Genomic DNA, 23300 nt, shown 5'->3' with positions numbered 1-23300 from the left:
GAGCTTCTGTATCACCACAACAGTAAGTGTACTTTTAAGCTCACTTGTCAAGCCATAAGCTACCAAACTTCACTAACTCTGCGACTTTAAAACATCAAAATTAGGGGGTTAAAAAAACATGAAATCACCAGCTCACGTCCCGAGGAAAAGGACCTCTGAAAGTCTGAAGTGTGTTCACTGTGTTGTAGCAGGAAGCACATAAAATATATTTGGTATTATATATGAAGCAATTTTAGTCTGGAGCACTGATTTTTTGTACAAAACATCTACTCATTGACACCAAACGAACCAAGAGATCAGCCCATCTCAAATATTTTCAATCACTGAAAACTATCTACACAGATATTAATCTTTCAGACCAGACCAAGGAGAACGGTACTTTTTATGATTGTAAACGAAAATTTTACAGAATAATTTGGCAAAAGCTGATACATACCTGTGGTGTAGCACGTTCGGATGGCAGATGTTCTTCCGGCTCAGGTGTAGCATGCTGTGGCGGCTGATGTTCTTCCGGCGAACTCGGCGGAGGCGACAATATTGGACGGACTCTTTAAAGCTGCGATGTGATGCGATAATGGAGATTCCGGTCGAGGGCTCCTTCTTACGGCAGCAAGTCAATCTGAAATCCGGGTCGGGCACGCCATGGGTTCAGGCTATTTCATGTCACCGAGAAAGCCTCTTTGGGTCACAATGCACTAAAATTAACTGGATTGAAAATTTCAGACGAGGGGGGGGGGGGGGGGGGGGGGGGGGGGGATCCAGTTCTGGAACTGAGGGATATAAAGAGTAAACTTTGCATGAATTTGAGAGACAGAAAACATTTATTTCTCAAACAATATTCAAAGTTTCAGCCTTGTAGTCTCTGCATAGAATGTCACTTGAACTGCAGGAGGAGAAAGACTACTACCAGAATTCACTCCAGGTAATAGAAACGTTGCCCATACCAGTCGACATACTTCCAAAGAGGCCCTGTCGCGCTTCCGAAGCTTGCTTGACCTTGCAGGACGCTCTCCCTGTGCATGACCAGATGCGTGTAAACAAATGTTTCACAGGCAACGGTGCGCCACGTTTTGCGCCGGAAGTTGTACGCGTCGATGCTGCCGTTGGCCTGCTTGAGGCACAAGACCTCTTCGCCCTCCTCACCATCCTCCACCGTCTCTATCTGGTTGATCTCGAAGAACATCCGCAGGTCGAATCCTTCCCACGTGACCAGGCTGATCCTTTCCTTGAGCCGCCACCGCCAGCTCCCTCGGGGACCGCCGGGGTAGTCTTCGAGCACCCACACCTCCATCCACGCCTCCATGGTGCTGGAGGACTGCTCGACGGGGAAGAGGCAGAGCTTCCCGCAGGGCAGCACGCTGATCCGCGTCGTCTTTAGATGGAATGGTCGTCCATGGCGCTCTGGTGTCTCCAGCGACCAGAACTTCTCGCGCGTCGTGTCGAACGCGAGCAGCCGCACCGGCGACGTTCCCGACCCAATCCACTCTACCAGCCAATGCAGGTTGTCGTGTAGCCTAACGCAGCCAGGGTTTCTGTTCATAATGATCCTTGGAGGCGCCGCTTCTGCATCTGCAGAGCTCTCCTCCTGGAGGCGAAGCTCACGCCAGACGGCATCGCCGACCCTTAGAATCCGGAAGATAGTCGGGCAGGGACCGTGATAAGTTTCGCCGGAAGCATGCAGGAGGTGGAAGCGCCTTGTCTCCGGGTGCACGTAGCCGCCGATGATGCCGCCGTCGCGAGACGGCGGGCCAACGGTTGCGCAGGCCATGGTGAGGGGGTTCCAGAGCACATACTGATGGATGTGGAAGCCGTTGCCATAACTAGGATGAGGTGGCCATTCCTCGCGCTGTAGGCACACTACCCCATCCCAGGAGCCCATGACCAACGTTGACAAAGGCGATGTGAAGCAGAGGGCGCGGGGGAACGGCGTTCTCTGCGGGCCGACGCCGGTGAAGTCGACGACGATCACTCTGTTCACAGAGCGACACTGAATCCAGCCACCTTCGACGCCATGGTGTTCGATTTTGTGTTCAGCCGTGATCTTGGCGACGGCGGTTGGCCGACTGGAGTGGACGCGGTCGAAGATCGGGTGGGATATGGCGGAGCGCCAGGCCCTGCACACGGCGCGGCAACCGGCGATGTAACGGGCTGGCAGGCGGACGAGGATCTCCACGAGCACGTCGTCCGGCAGATGCGGGACGGTGGTGTCCATGGTGAAGGCGGATGAAGTTCGATCGTATCGGAAGGGAGAATCGGGAGTTTGAGCTGTCTTTAGATGCCACGATTTTAGTAAATCAGTTTTGCCTAAGCTCGATTCGTTGTAACTAAATAAGATATACACTAGTCAGTTATTACAACCGCAAACAATCCCGAAGGCAAACTGATTTCCTGAAATCTAGATATTCGAACAACCCTGCACAAAGACGGTCCAGGCCTGCAGGGTACAAACAATGGTCTGTTTAGGACACATCTAGATGTGACATAATTATGTCACATCTAACATAATGTTCACTATACTTGTGGTCTATTTTTTTCTTATTTTTTTTCTTTGTTGCTATCTTATTTGTGGGAGCTTCTTTAGAAAACATCTAAATGTGAACTAGACAAACCGTAAAAACAAACACCCCATCCTCCTTCCAGTACGATCCCCATCTGCCTTTTACAATGGACGCCCTCCCGCACCTACCGGACGACGTGTGCTCGTGGAGATCCTCGTCCGCCTGCCGGCCCGTTACATCGCCGGCTGCCGCGCCGTGTGCAGGGCCTGGCGCTCCGCCATACCCCACCCGAACTTCGACCGCGCCCACGCCAGACGCCCGACCGCTGTCGCCAAGGTTGCGGCTCACGACGAGTTCAGCTACTATGGTCTCGAAGGTAACATGTTACTGCATCGTTTAGGTACCAGAGTCATCGTCTTCGACTTCAGCCGCATCGGCCGGCAAAGAACGCCATTCCCCCGCGCCCTCTTGTTTACATCGGCCTTGTCTACGATGGTCACGGGCTCCTGGGACGGCGTGGTGTGCCTAGAGCGCGGCGAATGGCCACCCCATCCTCGTGATCGCATCCACCTCCGCGTCCATCAGTATGTGCTCTGGAACCCCCTCAGCATGGCCTGCGGAACCGTTGGTCCTCCGCCGGCTCGCGAGGGCTGTATCATCGGCGGCTACGCGCACCCGGAGACGAGGCGTTTCCACCTCCTGCACGATTCCGGGACTGGCCGGTGCTTCCTTCTAAGGATCGGCGATGCCGTCTGGCGTGAGATCTCCTTCCTGGAGGAGAGCTCTGCACACGCAGATGCGGCGCCTCCGAGGATCCTTATGAGCAGACACCCTCACTGCTTCGTTAGGCTACACGACAACCTGCACTGGCTGGTACAGTCCATGGGACCGGAAACGTCGTCGACGCCGCGGCTGCTCGCGTTCGACACGACGCGTGAGAAGTTCTGGTGGATGGAGACACCAGAACGCCATGGACGAGCATTCTATGTGATGACGACGCGGATCAGCGCGCTGCCATGCGGGAAGCTCGGCGTCTTCTCCGTCGATCTGTGCTCCCGCACGATGGAGTTGTGGGTGCTCGACGAGTACTCCGGCGGTCCCCGAGCCCGAGGGAGCTGGCGGCTCAAGGAAAGGATCAGCCTGATCAACTGGGACGGGTCCGACCTGTCGTGCACGTTCTTGACGGACAGCCCGCTGGAGGCGGTGGAGGATGCTGAGGAGGGCGAGGAGCTCTTGCTCAAGCAGTTGGACGGCCGAATCGACGCGTACAACATCCGGCGCAAAGCGTGGCGCCCTATGGACAGGGCTACATTATTTGTGGCGGGCGAGTATATGGTCATGCACAGGGAGAGCGTTTTGCAAGACCAAGCAAGCTTCGGAAACGCAGCACTGCCTCTTCGTAAGTATGTCCACTGGTATGGGCAACGTTTCTATTGCCTTTAGTGAATTCTGGTAGTCTTTTCTTCTGCAGTTCAAGTGGCATTATATGCAGAGACAACAGACAAGTCTGAAACTCTGAATATTGTTCAGAAAGATCATAGTTCTGCACTTATTTGAGAAAAAAATATTTTTCGTCTCTCAATTTTATTCAGGCAAGCTTCGGAAGCGCGACACGGCCTCTTTGTAAGTATGTCGACTGGTATGGGCAACGTTTCTATTGCCTGCAGGGAATTCTGGTGGTCTTTTCTCCTCCTGCACTTCAAGTGGCATTCTGTGCAGAGACAAGTCTGAAACTTTGAATATTGTTCGAAAATATCATACTGCACTTATTTGAGAAAGAAATGCTTTCTGTCTCCCAAATTCATGCAAAGTTTACTCTTTATCCCTCAGTTTCAAAACCGGAAATCTTGACCCCGTGAACTTTTCAATTCATTTAAACTGAGTCCCCTGTGACCCAAAGAGGCTTTTTTGATGACATGAAATAGCATCTAATTTAGGCATTCGACCGCATTCGCGTGTCTGTATCTGTCAGCATAAGCATAATTAAAACATGCACCAATATATAAATGTGGAAGTTGTCCGCCTGCATCTCTAATCTAATTATGTGAAGATGACTAGTTGTGAATAATTTTATAATTCACATCTCATGTGAGATTTAGTTTTTGGTCGCTCATAACGAGCGAAAACCAGCCCAGAAGTGTATTTTGCGTGAACGCTGTTAGATGTGTATTGTTCCGTTCTGTACATCCCCATTGTATAAGGGGCTTTTCTGCACTTTATCACATATGTATATATTTTGGCCATTGGCCCTCAGTAAAGCAAGTTGCTCATTATCCAACATGGTATCAGATGCTAGGTTACCCTCGCTCTCCTGCACGCTGCAACTCCGTGCTCCCCCCTCCTAGCCTACCTCGTCTCCGGCCACTTCTGCTCGATTCCGGCCGCCCCGGATCGATTCCTGCCTGCCTCAGCTTGCCTTGCCTCAAGCCGCCGCCGCCTGCTGCTATTCAGGCCACCGTCGCCGCATCCGTCCCGTCCGGATCCGCCGCCTGCGGCCGTTCCATTCGGCCCTGTCTTCCCCGTCCGGCGCATCTCGGCCTGCGCGCTGATCCTCCTCTCGAGCCGGGCTGCTGCGCCGCTCCTCCCTTGCGTGAGCATCGGCCGGACTCGGGACTCGGGCCCGACTCCTCTGCCCGATCCCGTTCGGGAGCTGGCCGCTGCTCCCTCCGCTCGAGTCGGGCTGCTGCGCCGCTCCTTCCCTTGCGCGAGCATCGGCCGGCCTCGGGCCCGCCTGCGCTGCCCGATCCCGTTCGGGAGCTGGGTGCTGCTTCTCCTCTCGAGTCGGGCCACGCGCGGAGTTCTCCTCGTCCGGTCGCCTGCCTGCATCGAGCGAGTCTCTGCCTCACGCGTGCTCTGCTCGATCCAGATTTATCTCTCTTCGTTGACTTCCAGAAAAAAAGGTAGTGATACAAAGGGGATAGCTCAGTATGTCATCTTCGGGCTATGTCGATGTTCCTCGATGCTCAGTGATCTTTGATGGCACCAACTATGCTGAGTTTGCGGGCTTCATGCGTATCCATATGCGCGGTCTTCTTCTGTGGGGTGTTCTCTCTGGCGAGGTCCCCTGTCCACCATGCCCCGTTGCACCCGTGGCTCCTATCCCGCCAGTGCCGCCAGTCCTTGCTGCCGATGCTTCTCAGGCTGATCGTGATGAAGCCAAGGCTCTTGATGATGCTGTAGTTGATGCTTATGATCAACAGATGTCTTCTTATTCAGATGCTCTTTTTGTGTACCGCGATGATCTGTTTGCTTACACTCATTGGTGCAATGATGATGCTCGTGTTGCTGCTGTTCTCACTGCGGGTGTTCTCCCTCAGTTTGTTTCGGAGTTCATGGGACTTGGCACAGTTGCAGCGATGTGGTCTTATCTCTGTCAGCGCTATCAGCCCTCTGGTGATGCTCTCTACCTATCTGTGGTGCATCAGGAGCACGCACTCCAGCAAGGTGATTCCTCTGTCGACGAGTTCTATTCACAGTGCTCTGCCATCTGGCGTCAGCTTGACTCTCTTCGGACAGTCATTTGTGGAACTTGCCGTTGATGTCAGACTACTCGGTCCGATTTGGATTTTCAGCGGGTTCATGAGTTCCTATCTCGTCTTCGCTCTGAGTTCGAGCCTCGACGTGCTGACTTGCTTGCTCGTGGTCGGGTTCCTATCTCGGAGGTGCTTGCTGAGCTTCGTGCTGAGGAGACCCGCATTCGCTTTGTTGGGTTACTTGTGGTTCCATCAGTTTTGGCCGCCCGAGCTCCTGTGTCATCTGCTCGCCTCACCGCTCCACCGCTCCTGCCTACTCCTCAGGGGGGTGAGTCGCCCTCCTTATGCTAAGAAGGGTACGTCGCGCCGTGACACCTTCTGTGGTTACTGCTCCCGGTCAGGTCACCCAGAGTCTGATTGTCGCCAGAAGAAGCGAGACCAGAGGCGCTCCTCTCCCAGCGGAACTCCAGCGTCCTCTTCGACTCCGTCACTCACTGACCAGGATATTATACGCCTCAAGCGTCTACTTGCTTCCTCCGGCTCCTCGTCGACTGGTTCCGCTGCTGCTGTGACTGCATCCACCTCTCCATCACCGCAGGCATCCACACCGTCAGGTACATCTTCATGGGTTCTGGATTCTGGAGCCTCTTTTCATATGTCTTCTAATTCTTCCATGTTGTCTTCTCTCCGACCTCTTGATTCGCCTGTTAATGTTCTTACCGCCGATGGCACACCTCTTCCTGTTGCTAGTCGTGGCACTCTTTCCACTCCATCATTTTATGTTCCTAGTGTTTCACATGTTCCTCGCCTTACCATGAATCTTTTTTCCGCTGCCCAACTGACTGACTCTGGTTGTCGTGTCATTCTTGATACCGACTCTTGCTCCATTCAGGACCGTCGCACCAAGGCTTTGGTTGGTGCTGGCCCTCGGCGCCGTGAGTCAGAGGGCCTTTGGGAGGTTCACTGGGTTTGTGTTCCTTCCGCTGCCACCACTTCTGCCAGCTCTCATGCTCTTGCTGCCTCTTCGTCTGCGTCCTTCCAACAGTGGCATCATCGTCTTGGTCACATCTGTGGCTCTCGCCTGTCATCATTAGTGCATCAGGGCCTCTTAGGGTCTGTATCCGGAGATGTTTCTTTACATTGTAATGGTTGTAGACTTGGCAAACAGACCCAGTTACCTTATCCTACCAGTGAGTCGGTATCTCAGCGCCCTTTTGACTTAGTTCATTCTGATGTCTGGGGTCCCGCTCCCTTTGATTCGAAAGGTGGTCATCGTTATTATGTGTTGTTTACTGATGATTTCTCTCACTACACTTGGCTCTACTTCATGAAATCTCGTAGCGAGGTTCTCTCTATATACAAACGTTTTGCTGCCATGGTTCACACCCAATTTTCCACGCCTATTCGTACTTTTCGTGCTGACTCTGCTGGAGAGTATATCTCCCAGCTGTTGCGTGGTTTTCTCGTGGAACAGGGCACTCTTGCCCAGTTCTCATGTCCTGGTGCTCATGCTCAGAATGGCGTTGCCGAACGCAAGCATTGTCATCTGCTTGAGACGGCTCGTGCGCTGATGATTGCTGCTTCCCTTCCACCCCACTTTTGGGCTGAGGTTGTTTCTGCATCCACCTATCTCATCAACATTCAACCCTCGACTGCACGGCAGGGTGGTATTCCTATGGAGTGTCTCACTGGTCGTTCTCCTGACTACTCATCTCTCCGTATGTTTGGATGTGTGTGCTATGTTCTTCTTGCCCCGCGAGAACGTACCAAACTGACTGCTCAGTCGGTTGAGTTTGTTTTCCTTGGCTACAGTGATGAGCACAAGGGCTATCGCTGTTGGGATCCTGTTGGGCGTCGCTTGCGCATCTCGCGTGATGTGACTTTTGACGAGTCTCGTTCTTACTACCCACGACCTTCTTCCTCGAGCTTCTCTCTCGACGATATTTCTTTTCTTCTCCTTCCCGATACACCCTGCTATGTGCCACCTGTTTCACCTCTTCCTTCGGCACCCCTCATTCACTCTCCTTCACCACCGACACCCTCTTCCCCATCCTCCTCCTCCACCTCTCCACCATCATCTCCAGTCCGTCGCCCTCTCTCACCTTTTCCTCTCCACTATATTCGCCGCCCTCGTACTGAGGATGCTTCCCATGATGCACCTTCTCCCTCTGGTGCACCTCCACTCACGCCTTCCCCGGTTCATAACCTCCGTGCTCGGCCTCGCCCCCCGCCTGATCGCTATTCTCCTGATCGGTACGGTCTCTCTGTCATTGCTGAGCCCACTTCCGATCGGACTGCCATGACTCAACCTGAATGGCAGCTTGCGATGGCCGAAGAGCTTGCTGCCCTTGAGCGCTCTCGCACATGGGATCTGGTTTCTCTCCCTTCCGGTGTTCGTCCCATCACTTGCAAGTGGGTCTACAAGATTAAGACTCGCTCCGATGGTTCTCTTGAGCGTTACAAAGCTCGTCTTGTGGCCCGTGGTTTTCAACAGGAGCAGGGCCGCGATTATGATGAGACATTTGCTCCTGTGGCCCACATGACCACTGTCCACACTCTCCTTGCTGTGGCTTTGGTTCGTCATTGGTCCATCTCTCAACTTGATGTTCAGAACGCTTTTCTCAATGGCGAGTTGTGTGAGGAGGTTTATATGCAGCCACCACGAGGGTACTATGCTCCTGATGGTATGGTCTGTAGACTTCGTCGCTCCCTCTATGGCCTTAAACAGACCCCTCGCGCCTGGTTTGAGCGCTTTGCCTCTGTGGTGACTGCCGTTGGGTTCTTGCCCAGTGATCATGATCCCGCGTTGTTTGTTCACACGTCTCCTCATGGTCGGACTCTTCTCCTTCTCTATGTTGATGACATGATCATCACTGGTGACGACTCTGACTACATTGCGTTTGTTAAGGCTCGCCTTCGCGATCAGTTCCTCATGACTGATCTTGGTCCACTTTGCTATTTTCTTGGGATTGAGATCTCCTCGACCTCTGATGGATTCTACATCTCCCAAGAAAAATATATTCAGGATCTTCTTGCTCGCGCTGCTCTCGGTGATGAGAGCACAGTTGTGCCTCCCATGGAGCTCAACATTCAGCTTCGTGCCTCTGATGGTGACCCTCTTCCTAATCCCACTCGCTATCGTCACCTTGTTGGCAGCCTTGTCTATCTTGCTGTTACGCGTCCTGACATCTCCTATCCTGTCCACATCCTGAGTCAGTTTGTTTCAGCTCCCACCTCTGTCCACTATAGTCACCTCCTCCGCGTTCTACGATATCTTCATGGCACGATCTCTCAGCGACTTTTCTTTCCCCGCTCCAGCTCTCTTGAGCTCCAGGCCTATTCTGATGCTACCCGGGCCAGTGATCCCTCTGATCGACGCTCGCTGTCTGCTTACTGTGTCTTTCTTGGTGGCTCTCTTATTTCCTGGAAGACAAAGAAACAGACTGCAGTTTCTCGCTCGAGTACAGAGGCTGCGTTGCGAGCCATGGCTATGTTGACAGCTAAGGTGATCTGGTTACAGTGGTTACTTGAGGATTTTGGTGTGTCTGCTACTACCTCGACTCCCTTACTGTCAGACAGTACCGGTGCTATCAGTATTGCATGTGACCCGGTGAAGCATGAGCTCACCAAGCACATCGGTGTGGATGCTCACTTTGTGCGGGCTGCTGTGCAGGATTAGACTCTCGCTCTTCACTATGTGCCCTCTGAGTTACAGTTGGCAGACTTCTTCATAAAGGCACAAACTCGAGCGCAGCATAGCTTTCTTCTCTCCAAACTCAGTGTCGTTGATCCACCATGAGTTTGAGGGGGAGTGTTAGATGTGTATTGTTCCGTTCTGTACATCCCCATTGTATAAGGGGCTTTTCTGCACTTTATCACACATGTATATGTTCTGGCCTTTGGCCCTCAGTAAAGCAAGTTGCTCATTATCCAACAAACGCCAGCTAGCATCGATCATCCAGCGATCCAAACTAATGTAGGGTGGAACCCTAAACGGCCGATCTTTCACGAAAGGAGCGGATCCCAACTAAGAACACGAAGAACACGGGGGGGAAACGAGGGAAAACACAAGAGGATCTCTCAAACCAACAAGATATAGTCACACATATGCTAGATCCGAGTACACATAGAGATCACACGGTCCAAAATCAACAAGGGACGATACATGGGGTAACCGGTTCTTCTCCGTGAGGAGGTCTTGATGGGGCCACCCGTGAGGGGGTCTTGAATCCAAGGTGGATCTTCTCCGTAGAGGCGCGTGGTCTCTCTCGTCGAGTAGATCCGTATGGATGAGCAAAGCTCTATCTCAAATGAGCTAAACCTATGCTAACCCTCAAATGGAGGAGGGGGAGTATATGTAGTCTAAGCCACGAAGGGGTAAGTGAGGGGCGAAGGGGTACACGGGCCTCGGCCCAAGTCACGCGCGCAGGCATGGTCCGGATGATCCGGATGGTGCCTGGATGATCCGGGCGGCCGTCCGGATGATCCGGCTTCATCGAGCAGGCTTCGGGTGTCTTCGGGCACATTACCCGGATCGTCCGGGTCTGGGTCCGGATCATCCGGGCTTGGTCCGGATCGTCCGGCTGGGGATCCGGATGATCCGGGCAAGTCCAGTCTTGCTCCGATCTTCTTCTTCCTTCTCCTCTTCCATGCTTGGCCTTGGTCCTTGGATCCTCCATGGTCATCTAGGTTGTACCTGAGTATATGCAAGGTCCATGCATGAGGTAGTAACCATGTCTCATATGTGGAAAGTGACAATTCGAAGAGGAGTGAGTTCACCTTGTGTCCAATGGCGTATGGTCGAGGTCTCATCGTATGTCCTCTTGGGGCTTGGGGAGTAGTCGAAGTGTACATGGAAATGATCGTAGGATGCACCGCATCATCTCCCCCCCCCCCTGGGAAAGATCCGACCTCGGATCGTGATCCTCGTCACCATGGGAACGGTTTTCGTGGACGGACCTGTAGTTGGATGGAGTTGAAGGCATGACGCAATTCAAGTACTCCAAGGTGTCTCCGGTATGTGGTACATGCAAAATGAGCAAACACAAAGTACACTTGGAAATACAATAGTTAGCGCACACAAAGTGTCCATCATAGAAGAATGAGTCCGTGCGGCAAGATTGTTCGTGACAAAGTGCATGAAGCGGGAGAACCCAATCACAATGGTTGAAAACAGGCAAACCTCTCTCTCGGGCGACTCCGGGGGTCCCCGCCGCCACTCTCCGGCCGGCCTCCACTAGCCCACCCCTCCCCTCGCCGTCGCCGGAGGAGGCCGTCGGGCGAAGCCCCGCGGCGGACGGCGGCGGCGAGGCTGCGTGCAGCCTCCTCTCCAGCCTGCTGCGTTCTCTCCTTCTCCCTCAGACCCAAAATTCCCCCCACACCTCCTGCTTCCATGCTTGCTTGGCTACGGCTGCCGGCCGTCTAAATGCATCGGCTGCCCCTGCTCTGGCCCCATGGTTGCCGGATGTGGCTGCTGGTCCTTGTGGACGGGGTGCTGATCGGTAAAAAAATCGAGCTGACGGCTTGTGTGGACAACTGCTCGGTGTGGTGCTGTGAGGGCGCGGCTGAGTGGCCAGCGGTGGCCGCCGTGGTGGCCCCGCGGGTTCGATGGCGGGGGGTTGCGGGCACGGGCGTGCTGGCGCGGGGCGTCCTCGTCCTGGGTGCGCGCGGCCCTGGGCGTGCGGCGCGGTCGTGGTGGCACCCGGTGCTCGTGCGGGCGGCCACCGGCGCGCGTCGAGTCAGGGGAGCTGCGGGGCGAGGTGGAACTGGAGCAGCTGGCACGCCGGCTCCAGATCTGGTAGTGGTCGGAGCTTGCCGAGATCCCTGTCCCCGATCTGGCGATCTTCGAGGCGGTCGGTCATGGGACGGTGCTCGGCGGCTTGGTTGGCGCTGCCGGCAGTGTTGGTGGATGCCTGGCTTGCTTCTGGCTTGGGGCATGCCGGTCGTGATGGCGGGTGGCCTGGCGGCGATCTCAGGCTGGATCTGACCTGCAGTGGTCTGAATCGGGTCCTGTGCGGCGGTGCTCTGGGAGAAATCCCTGCTCACCCATTGTGTGAGCCGACCACGACGGCGCCTCCCTGGCGTCGTATACCTTCCTAGAGGCGTGGTCTTTGAGCTGTTCCGTGTGGATCTGCTTCGGTGTGGTTCAGGCCATCTTGCTGTAGGGATGTGCTCAAACTTCGGGTGAGAACCTTTCATCGACTATGTCGATGTCGGCGGCAGCGGCATCTATGGACGTCTTCTTCCTCGCAGGAGGTGCCGCTGTGGAGCTCCAGCACCTATGGTATTTTGCTTTGTGGTCTCCGGGTGAAAACCCAAGATCGGGCTTGCCGGATCGGATGATGGTGTTGTGTCTTCGACAGCATTACCTCCTTGGAGGCGTCATCTTGCAGGCCCAAACCACGGCTCATGTTGCTGTTGTGTGGTTGAGGCTGGTGCGTTTGGTGGTGGTGATGCGGCCAGCTTGGGGCCGACGGTGGTGTGTTTCTTTTCCAGGTGTTTCTCTTGGTTGTCCTTCGCGTGGTCTCCGTCCTGTTCCTGTGCATGCTCAAGACCCTCCCATGGTTGCCATTGTGCTGTGGCGAGCTTTGGGCTCTTGGTGTTGTCTTGGTTCACCTTTGCTCAATGACGACGCAATGATGCCTCCCCAACCTGCTAATCGTTCCGACCGCCCGTGGCGGATCTTCCGGTCAAGGTTCGTGTTATGGTTTGGCACTCGTTGATTATAGTTGAACCTCTGTTGTGCCATGGGGCTCGGTACGCACGCCGGTGCAGTGTGTTAGGTTGTTTGCAGAGTCTTGGTATTGTGATCCCTCGACAGAACCCCACATCTACTTGTGTCTCTCGTGGTGTTGGTCTTTCTGCCTGCTAGCTAGGTCATGCCCTCTCCTGGGTGGCACTTTTTTCTCATCTTCTGTAACCTTGTTACATGTATGGTTTTCGGCCCGGTTTCCCTCATAAATGGGGTCATCTTGTTTAGGTTTTTGATCCAGTTTCCCTTATAAACTGGATCAGCCAAAGCTTAAGGGGTGACTCTTGGCTTTGGCAGCTTTTTGAGCAATATATTCAGGTGGGGATCCTCTCCCCCCCCCCCTCGGTGACCGTTCGAAAAAAAAACAAAGTGCATGAAGCTTATCAAGATGATCTAGAAAGATATGCAAAGCATTCATGGGCGGAAATGCAATCGTTGTGCACACAAATGTGTTGTGAATATGATCAATGCCACCACGGTGCAAAATGATGTCGTAGTGAGACGGTTTATCAATATCATGAATATGGCAAGGGATGCTCAATATGGTTGTGTTATCATGCAAATGATGGTGGTGAATGTGATCATTATGTATGAATATGCCATCAAGGAAGATCACATCAAATTTGCTAAGGAAATGCACAAGTTCATATATCATGGATGACATAGAAATACAAGATGCAACAAGGCAATCATAAGGTGAGTCAATCCATGCATAAGATGCAAATTTGCTATGGGTATGATATGTCCATCGAGCATGACATGTGGTAGCACAATCAACAAATATGGATGTGGTGGTACAAAAAGTCAAAGGAGTGTTGATGTACCAAAGCTCGATGCCGTGGCATTCCTCAACTTGAAGGTCCATAGGGTCCATCTCCAATGTCGGTCCTCCCTCCAATATGTGTATCATGTAGACAAAGAGAAGAAAACAACAGTGAAAGAATGACCCATCCTGCGTAATTGAGGATGGGAAGGAGTTCACCTCATGAATGTTCTCAAAGATGTTGGAGTTGCGCATCATGTATGCCTTCACATAAGCAATATGTCTCATGACGGTAATGCCTTGTGAATCCTTCAAAACGAAAGAACATGACAAACACTCGGAAAAACAGTTGAGGTTAGCGGAAATGCAAACCTATCATTCGTGTGGTAAGATATCCAACAAGTGTATGCATCATGCTCATCATAAGAAAGGACAAGGGAGCATTTCATAGTATGGACGCATATGATGCGAGAGCAACCAAATAAAACAGGCTCGATCAAACAAGCATGCATCACAAGTAATATGCCCAAGTCTCCATGATCAATATGCATCGCAAGTTGGCACTCAATACAAGGTCATATGAGAGATGCAACCAATGGAGACAAGAGACAACGATCAAGAAAAATCAAGTGAGAGGCATGAACATATATGTCATCAACCCAAGAAAGCGAGTAAGAATGGAACATGGGTGATGCGACAAAGCAAGCAATCATAGCGATCAAGTGGTGTGAGCTAGTAGTGCGAAGATGCAACATACTAGAGGTAATCATGGCAATCATGTCATGTGTGCAGATAGTGTGCATGAATAATTCACATGACATAGCACAAGCATGAAAGCAAGATATGAGGAAAGTATCATCATTGTATTGGCAAGAAGTCCTAGGTAAATGGTAATGGAACATCATGACTCTCCCAACACAAGAATCAACAGTAGCATGAGGCACATGATAAACATGGCAATAGCAACAAGGATCTCCACCAAGCATGCAAATACACATATGAGTAGTAAAATGGTGAATCATGGGTAGATGCAAGCAAGGGTCACAATTGCATGGCAAAGGCATAGAAGCAAGCATAACATGCAAAGTGAACATGGTAAAATGGGCATAATGTGACAAGTGATATATAGCACATAGCCGTGTGAAAGCCAAGTAGAAGAGATGTGCGTAGTCCTTGCGCGAAGGGAATGGTGGTAAGGATAGTCCACGGGATCCCAAGTCATCGTTGCTCTCAAGAGCTCGTTTCGTTAACTCTTGGGATTGAGACGTTGACGAGTATACATGAGTACCTACACAAGACAAAGACAAAGGGAAAATTGTGTGTGCGTTGTAGATGTACACATCATCCATCATGATGCGCACGTGCATGTGTTGGTTAGCAGAAAATATCCAATGCTCAAATAAATGAGATGCGTGATATAGAAACATGTCATCCATCATGAGAGGTTTGTTATTATGTATAGGATAATGGAGACTCAAATTGTGTAATGCATCATGAGAAATATGTAGAGCATTGTTATTCATGGAATGCATATGGTGCACGCAATTATGGGAATCATGCAAAGTATGGAATGCATCAAAATCTCCTAATATGGTTGAGGAAACTATGGGGGTCTCCTCATGAGTATTTGTAGAAACATCACATGGAGAATATTGACAACATCCAAAACAATGCATATTTGGAACAATGTGATCATGGCATGTCATAGTAGATGACTTGCGCAAATCATGTAAAGGAAGCATGGCAATATCATCACATGAAAAACAAAAGCCAATGACCATCATCTCGTCATCTATGCCATAAGTGCAAATGGGATTTATTTTAATGGGGCGTGCATAGCTACTATGTTGAGATTGAAATGATGCAATATGGGAGATCTCACTCATAGCATATGACAAGTTCAATGGATTGTCAAACATGACATGACCAATAGAATTTTCACATGATATCCTATGGAGCATAGCATCACAACTAGGAAACTCAACATGCTCATCATCATATTCATCATAAATTGGTAAGTCATGACATGAGGGAGTCGCACTAGCATGAAGCATGGTAATAGGTGTGTCAACATCATGCAAGCAATCATTGGTAATATAGTCCACTGGTGGGACAAGAGAAGCACCATCACCTATGTTACCTTTAGAGCATCGCTCATTTGTTGTAGGTGAGGTGTCGTAGACCAAGTCGTGGTCATCTTCATCTTGATGGAACCATGTGGGGGGTGCATCATCGTCCACCATGGCCATCATCATCTCCATTAGAGGTATGGACTCGTCGAGGAAAGGCATGTCGTCAGGTAGGAGACCTAGCACCAAAGAAGAAAACACACTCGGAGTAGAGGTTGAGTCATTAGAAATCATAGTGGCCTCACGTGCCGTGTCAACTACCTCTCTCACTAAGTGTTGTGGCTCACTCACTCCCTCTTGGATGCTCTCACTCGTATGGTTGGTGGAGTCACTCAAATGGCTCTCAACCTCACATAGGATGTGTGGCATGCTCTCATGTGTGGGGCTAGTGGTGGTCACACTCATCCTCTCATAGGAAATGCACTCAATTTCACATATGGTGGAGTCACTCATATCACTCATGATGGGGCGGCTCTCCTCACATGGCAATTGGGGCATCTCTTCATATGTCGGTGTTGGAGAGATGTTGGTGCAAATGTTTCCATGCTCAAGCATGTCGTAGTCGTAGCCGTGGATGAAGGCCGAAGGTGGCACATCATCACTCTCCTCCAAGAGCAAAGATAAGGTCTAATGTGCGGTCTCGTAGCTTGACTCGGAGTATGAGTCCAATATGGGCGCCGTCTTCATGTTGTTGAAGAGGTTCGTGCTCGTTGCCGTGGTCAAAGGGGATGTCCCGTGCTCGACCTTCTTGTCACCGTCTTGTTGTTGGAGGCCCATATGATGTGGCACCTCGTAGCTCGTCTCCATGACCGAAGGAAATTTCCCATGCTCGGCCATCTCTCTTGAGGGGATTCCGGAGATGGAAGTGTCGCCCTCACTCGTAGGTGGTCGCCTTGTTGTTGAAGATGTCGATGTAGGCGAACTCATGGGAAGTAGGCGAAGATGCCGTACGTCCAAAGGCGAAGATGCCTTGAGAACACTTGGCGAAGATGCCGAAGTGGTGGTGGTCGTCGTAGCTCCGTCTTGGTGGTGCTCGTCTCGCGGTCTTCTCTTTTGCTCATGAAGCTTGGACTTGGCATGAAGTAAATCTTGTTGGGACTTGTAGGTTTGCGCGTGTGGAGCATCTACATGATGATGGTGTCGTTGTCGTACTTGAGCTCGTAGTAGATGTCGTTCGTCGTCGTCGTGCACATGTTGCTTGGAGGTGACTTGCCCTTCATGACGATGTTGACGATGGTCGCCAAGGAGATGTGGACGTGGACGACTTGCGCTTGCATCTTGTTTGCGCTCCGAAGACTTGTGACTCGAATGTCGCCGCCTTGAGGATGATGAAGGGGAAGAACGGTTGATCAACAAGGTCCGAATCTCCTCCATCCTTGCATCTTGCTCCTCTTTTTGTGCGGAAAGCTTGTTTTCGATGTAGTCCCTTTTCCTTGCTTCGGAGTGACGAATGTCGATGGAGATGTTCTCGATGTGCTCTCGCAATCTTGATTGTGCGCCTTGCATTTGTCGTTGTAGATCGAAGATGGACGCTTTGGTGATGTAGTTGTTCACGCCGTCATTGTTGTCGAAGACCGGAGATGAAATGCCTTGCCTATCCATCACAAGACTCGAGCAAATATGAGTGGGAGAAAGAGAAGAACTTATACCAAATGTACCTTGACCGATGTTGAAGATGGATCAATGATCACTCAATAGTGTAACAAGGAAATAGCACAATTGGTACCGATCTTGTCAATTTCTCACACCTACACAAATAAGGCTTATGGTGGAGCTCGGTGAGGATAGTGGCGCAAAAATTTGATGCAAAATGTTAGCATGAGTCAGTAATGTTGAAAGAGATTCACAAATTCGCAAGTGAAATAAGTAGACCAATAGCATTGAATGGCACACGGAAATGCACACACGGATAGATAAATGGGGTCGTGCAACCAAGGAATGAGCACAAAATGTGGAATCCACGGAAAACGCTCGTGTTGCACAACTCAAGAGAGACGCTAGCACGATTGCTCAATACGCGGATACGACACTTGTGCACAATCTATAAGATGCAAAGATATATCAACTTCTATCCCAAGTATGCTATTATGTATGGTTCCCGGTGTTTCTCAAGATGATCCAAGATGATCGGATATGACAATCTTATATGCAATGTGGTATGATGCTACGGCACTTGCTTACAAGCTTCTTTGCTCTTTCTCTTTTGCTTAAAAGCTTATTCTTTCTTTCTTTTTTTTATATGGCCACAATGCGAAATGCACAAACAAGATAGCAATTGTGTATATGCGGGAACAATCTTGTGACACAAGGGATGATATGATGATACCAATATGAGATGGTATGTATGCAATGGAAGGGTGGATCACTAATGTGCACAAGTAATGTTGCCAGCAATACTCAAATGGCTAGTCTCGATAGGCAAGTGATGCAAAATGGGCTAGGGGTTATCAATGCAATTGCAAGGGTAATATACAATGATGTCGTCGAGGTTACCGTCTGTGTCGATGATGAGAGGCGGTGTTGTCGTTGTCGACCCGTTCCTAATTAGCCGAAACACTTTAGGAAACAGAAAAACCACGAACTCAAAATCTCCAAAGGCAAATGTCAAATGGTGGTAGCAGAAATGCAATGATGGGTTTTGCGAGTAGGCAATGCGGGGGTGGAGGGTTATTGGATTATGTGAGTCGGAGTTGAAGGTCACCGTCCCTAAGTAGCCGAAACACCTTAGGAGACACAACTCACAACTCAAACAAAATTGAGTTAAGTTGAGGTAGCGGAAGTGTATGGTGGGCAAGCCTATGCAGAAGTGGTGGTGGTTGATGAAGAAACAATCGTCCCTAAGTAGCCGAAACACCTTAGGAGACTCGAATCACTACTCAAGCAACCACATATGCAATGGGGATCAAAATGGGTTAGGTTGTGGAAGTCGGCGGTGGTAATGCGGATGATATGGTGGAAGCCCTAGGCAAAGATGCCAAAGTTCCAAAATTTTGATGGAGTAAAATGATGTTGGTGGTATTTTTGTGGGATGGGGGATGTCAATAGCTTCAAAACGAGGTAAAGAACGTCAAAAACGGACTCCGGATGAATTAGTTATGGCCGAAACAAGAATTCAGCCGAGTCAGTGTTAGGGTTACCCTGACATCCGGGAGGAGGTCCGGCTGATCCGGGTCAGGTCCGGATGATCCGGGTTCGTCAGCTCTGGTTCGGGTATTCGGGTGTGTGGGTTATCCGGACGTCCGAGGGGGTGTCCAGCTGATCCCGGGGATGTCCGGATGATCCGGGAGAAGGTCCGGATGATCCGGGCAGGTCAAACTGCTCGGGATTTCCTCTCGGAGACGAATTTTTGGGCGGAAATGGATGATTTTCGAGGCAAAATTGAGGAGATTTTGTGGATGGAATGTGGGGAAACTTGGGGAAATGCTAGATCCACTCGAAACCAAGAGAATCCATGGATCAAAATCAACAAAACATCATGAAAATCAACAAATCACAAAAAAAAAATTGGGGCTATTTTTGGTGGGGATTTTTGAATTTAGGACGAAATCAATCAAAATAAGGCTAGAAAAAGAGGGGTAGGGGCTCCAAATTCGTGATCAACCTTGGTCTGATCCAAGATGATGTAGGGTGGAACCCTAAACGGCCAATCTTTCACGAAAGGAGCGGATCCCAACTAAGAACACGAAGAACACGAGGGGAAAACGAGGGAAAACACAAGAGGATCTCTCAAACCAACAAGATATAGTCACACATATGCTAGATCCGAGTACACATAGCACTACAAAAAAAGACACATCCGTGACATTTTGGGCCGAACGAAAAAAAATTCTGTCATACATATGACACTTCTATGACGATAATTGTGACAAAACCCGGTATCATCATAGATGTGGTGGGCTCCTACTTCTATGACAAAAAATCATGACAGAAAATGGGCTTTTCGTCCTGGGCGGGCCAGAGACGCAGCTGCATGACATTCTTTGGGCCGTCCATGACGGAAAAAACGGTGGTAGAAGCGAGGGCGAGGGAAATTTCGGGGAGTTCCCGGTTACGGTGGGAGGTCGGGGGCCGAGCGATGCGCGTTTCTCTCGTACACGTACGCGCGTGTGTGCGAGGCGTTGGCTCTAACTGAACCCGAGCGAGGCGTTGGGCTCTAACTGAACCCGAGCGATTGCACTGCAGGCTACACATTACTGAACCCGAGCGATCGATCGATGGCTGTTAACTGAACCCGATCGAGCAATTCCTTCGCTGCTGCTGCTAACTGAAGCCGATCGATTGGATGAACAGTGAGCGTTGCAGGGGGTTGGATGAACAGTGAGCGGTGGCGTTGCCTCTGGATGAACAGGACCCCGTGGTGTGGTGGGCTGGATGAACAGTAGATGGTGGAGGGGTGCCCGTGGAGGGGTGGTTGAACAGGACCCCGTGGTGTGGAGGGCTGGATGAACAGTAAACGGTGGAGGGGTGGTTGAACAGTAGCCGGTGGAGTAGCGCGCGGTGGAGGCTGGATGAACAGGAGCCCGTGGAGGCTGGAGGAGGTCGACGGTAGCCCATGGAGGCTGGAGGAGGTCGACGGTGGAGATGAACAGTATCCCGTGGAGTCCCGTTTTGCGGTACGCCACACCCCTCCCGATCAACAGGACCCCGTTTCGACCGTAGGAGGTCCGTTTCGTCCATTTTGCGGTACGCCACACCCCTCCCGATCAACAGGACCCCCGTTTCGACCGTAGGAGGTCCGTTTCATCCGTTTTGCGGTACGCCAGACCCCTCCCGGTGAACAGGATCCTGTTTCGAACGTGGCCGGTCGAACACAAGGCCGTTTCCTCCGTTCTGCGGTACGCCAGGCCTCGTTTCCATCGCATGTTCCGTCCAAGCCCTCCCGATGAACACGACCACGCATTCCATTCTGATCCTGCCCGTTGGCTCCCACGCGTTTCGTTGCCTCCCGATGAACACGACGCATTCCGTTGCCTCCCCATGAACACGACGCATTCCGTTGCCTCCCCATGAACACGACGACGACGCTGTTTCTCCGTTCCGACCCAGCCATGTCAACGAGCCCTCGCCGTACGTATGCGCGAGTAGGCGTTCGAGACCCCGCCCGTAGGTACACATACATGGCCGTATTTTCTTTCTTGCACCCTGGCCGCTGTACATACGTGTACATGCTACGTGCGCGCCTCTACTACAACACGTGCGCGCCTCTACATCCACCAGTATATATGTACGTACATGTTCGCGACCAGAATGACAACGCTACGTACGCTTCGACCAGGTGGGTCCCGACTGACAGGCACTTCCTTGCGTGCGAAGATGTAGCTGGTGGGTCCCAGCAGTCAGGGGGCGAATCGTTTTGTTTTTTTTTTTGCCCGGACGCACTTCCTTGCGTGCGAAGGTGTAGCTGGTGGGTCCCAGCAGTCAGGGGGAAATGTTTTTTCGCGAAATACGATGGCCCGTCCGGTGGGTCCCCGCTGTCAGGTGGAGGAATAATTATTTTGCGCGTAATAAGGAGGCACTTCCTTGCTGCGGCCGTGGACCCAGCTGTCAGCGTCTCCACGCACAGTACTCTTCCGATGGAAGTCGGTCGTTGACCACATTGACCACGCCACGCCGAGAGCACCACGGCGGTGGACGACGGCGAGGCCTAGGAAGGGGACAACACGGAGGCAGGGAAGACTCGGCAGTTGTTTCCCACGCGGAGGGGAGTACGACTGTACGAGGGTTTACTGGTTCGTCTGCCGTTGCCGGAGAATAACAGCAGGTGTGGGTGAGTAGAGGGATGGCTAGGCCAGCGATGGGAGTACGGTGGGGCGGTGAGGCCTGCGCGGCAGCACAGCCGGCCGCGGGGAGGAGGGAGCAGGCAGTCCCGCCGGCACTTGTTTGAGCGGCTGGAGCAGGAAGAGCAGAGATTGAAGAAGCAAGACGGCCGTTGGATGGACATCCAACAGTCAGTGCTTGTGCGTCAACCTTTTTTTAGGAAAGCCTCAAATCTGTGGAAAACAGCATACAGCCCATCTGCCATTATTTCTAATAATTTACAGCCCATTTGCTAATTCTTAAGGTTTTTTTTGGAGCCCATATTCTTTTTGTTAGCATTACAGCCCATATTGTGGCCACGGTTAAAAAATTATACGAAATTTTGCATATTTCGGTGCGGTCCGAACTGTTTTTAATCCCGAAATTTCGACTCACATTCAAACTGATTTTAAAAATAAATGTATATCAATATAAAATCCAAAAAATTCTCCACGCATAAAAATTAATGTAATTTAAAATCTTGAAATGAAAAAAAAATATTTGAAACTAATTGCCGGTTTGATGTGTTTTAAAAATGTACAGCCCATTTCTCATTACTGATGGGCCATTTTCTCGGCCAGCCGAATGAAAGCTCTCCTCGTCTTGAAAGATTTGCAGCCCAACAGGCCTGACAAAGCGACTTACTTGGCAAATCACAAAAAAACTGGGCTGTGGCCATGGACCCAGCTGTCAGCCTCTCCACGTACAGTACTCTTCCGATGGAAGTCATTCCTTGACCACGTTGACCATGCCGCGCGGAGAGCACCACGGCGGTGGACGACAGCGAGGCCTAGGAAGGGGACGACGTGGAGCCGGGGAAGACGCAGCAGTGGAAGCTCGCACGGAGAGTAGTACGAGGGTTCACTGGTTCGGCTGCGGTGTGAGGCTGCCGTCGCCGCAGAATAACAGGGGGTGTGGGTGAGTGGAGGGATGGCCTGGCCAGAGGTGGGAGTAGTATGGGGGCGGTGAGGCCTCCACGGCAGCACAGCCGGCCACAGGAGGCAGGAGCAGGCGGCACGACCGGCGCTGCTTTGGGCGGCTGGACCAAGAAGACCAGAGGTTGAAGAAGCACTACGGCCGTTGGATGGACATCGTACGGTCACTGAAGCTAGAATCGTTTATATTGACTAAGTTGACAAAGCCCTTGGTACGCTCCAACTTAGTAGGCCCACAGGTCAGCCTCCGAAACGGTGCGCCCTAGATGTCAGGGGGAGGAATCATTTTTTGGGCGGCCGAATCTAAGAATATCCGAGATTGAAGAAGAAGCACGACATCCGTTGGATAGACATCCAACGGCCACTGCTGCTAGAACCGTGTGTTGACTATAATAAGTTGACAAAGCCTTGCATACGCGTCAACTTATTTTTTTTAGGGGACGCGTCACTTAGTAGGCCCACAAGTGTGTGGCAGAGAACTTATAGCCCATTTGCGTTTTGTAAGAATGTACAGCCCATTTTTGAATTTAATGGAATTTACAACAGCCCATTTACAGTTTGTTAAAAGTATAGCCCATTTTCTAGCTAGGACAACGATTAATAATTTCAACCAACCGTTGAAGACAGAATTCAATAAAATTTCCCACATTTTGATGGGATCCGAAATATTTTTATCCCGAAATTTCTAGTCAGATTAAATATAAATTTGTATTACGTAAAAAATCCAACGAAACATTGCGCGCGCAACAATGAAAATTTAAGATTTTCAAAATCCATAAATAATATTTTATAAACTAATTTCGTGTTTGGTGCATTTTTTTATAGTTACTGTCCAGTTTTTATAATTACATCCCATTTATTATTTTTTAAAGCTCATTTTCCTGTTAAGCCTAATGCATCCCTCCTAGGAAAGATTTGCAGCCCAGCGGGGCGGAGAATAACAAGTTGACCTTGC

The sequence above is a fragment of the Triticum aestivum genome, chromosome 2D, assembly GCF_018294505.1.
Source record: "Triticum aestivum cultivar Chinese Spring chromosome 2D, IWGSC CS RefSeq v2.1, whole genome shotgun sequence".
In the NCBI taxonomy this organism is placed as follows: Eukaryota; Viridiplantae; Streptophyta; class Magnoliopsida; order Poales; family Poaceae; genus Triticum; species Triticum aestivum.
The sequence above is the reverse complement of the archived record's forward strand: the minus strand, read 5'-3'. Positions refer to the sequence as shown.